Below are 1,336 nucleotides of genomic sequence, written 5' to 3' on the forward strand. Positions count from 1 at the left end.
TATGAATCCCTGGGTTGGATTCCTTAGTACCACATCACTAGAAAAAAAGCCTGAAGTAGCTCTGTGGCTCAAGTGATAGAGTGCTATCTTTGTACAGGAGAAACTCAGATACAGTGCTCAGGTCCTGAGTTCAAGCTCCAGGACAAGTGTATGCATACTCATACATAAACACACACACACACACACACACACACACACACACACACACACACCACAGATACCAGAAATGAAGCTGTGACACCAAATGGTAAAGCACTGAGCTTCTGTTCTCATCTCATAGTCAGCACCCAGGCCTTTTGTTCAACCCCAAACCTAGCCACCCAGGACCCAACTAGGAGAGGTCAAAGGTTTCAAAACCTGATGAGCTTCACCACCCCTAAATGACAGGAAGCATTGTTCTATTACCCATACGCTTAGATTTTGCAAACTTCCAGAAACCTAGTAAGGCACCATTGCCGATAATGAATCATTTTATTAGGTTCAGATCCCTTGTTGTCTGACAGAAGGACCATTGAATTAATTGTAGCAGTTTATTTCAACACTGAAACATAGTCTAAAAAAGACAGGATGAGTGCAGAGAACTTGGCCTTCCACAGAAGGTGGCACAAATGAAGGCTTCCTGTCAAAACAGAGCACTTGGGAGAGAGATAGATTGGGGTACAAAGAGGTCTTTTTCTCTTGGCCTTCAAAGCCTGCTCACACTCATCCTCACTAATTGCCCCGGATGAATTGTTTGTTGCACAGCTGTACAGGAGTCAAGCTTTTTTTTTGCCTGTTCCAACAATGAGACAGAGTTTCTCCAGCAGCCTGGGGTGAGGAGAAAACCTCAGGCTACCCTGGGAACAGTGAGGGAAGCCCCGGAACATGTACTGTCTTGAAAAGACTGTCTGTGCTATGAAATCATTCTATTCAAAGCAAATTTCCTAGTTGGGTGCCTTTCATTATAGGGACTCTGGACCTTCACCGATAGAAATGCATGATACATACCTGGGGAGACATGGAGTTACTTGTTTTTTGTTTGTTTGTTTGTTTGGCATGTCTGGGGGCTGTATCATGAGCCCAGGCACTGTCCCTGAGCTTCTTTTGCTCGAGGGTAGGACTCTTTCTTTGAGCCACAGTCCCATTCATGGCAATTTTTTATTCCTGTGATCCCTCAGAAATAAGAGTGCTGTGGACTTTCCTTTCCAAGCTGAATTCAAACAGGCATTCTCTACCTCTCAGACGCCTGAAGAGCGAGGATTACAGGCAGGAGCCTCTGACACCTGCCTTTCTTTTCTTCTTGTTCTTTTTTTTTCATTGTGATGAACTGAAATCTTCGCAGTGTCATTCTAATGGT

This window comes from Dipodomys spectabilis, unplaced genomic scaffold (genome assembly GCF_019054845.1).
Source record: "Dipodomys spectabilis isolate Male_0828 unplaced genomic scaffold, ASM1905484v1 ptg000084l, whole genome shotgun sequence".
In the NCBI taxonomy this organism is placed as follows: Eukaryota; Metazoa; Chordata; class Mammalia; order Rodentia; family Heteromyidae; genus Dipodomys; species Dipodomys spectabilis.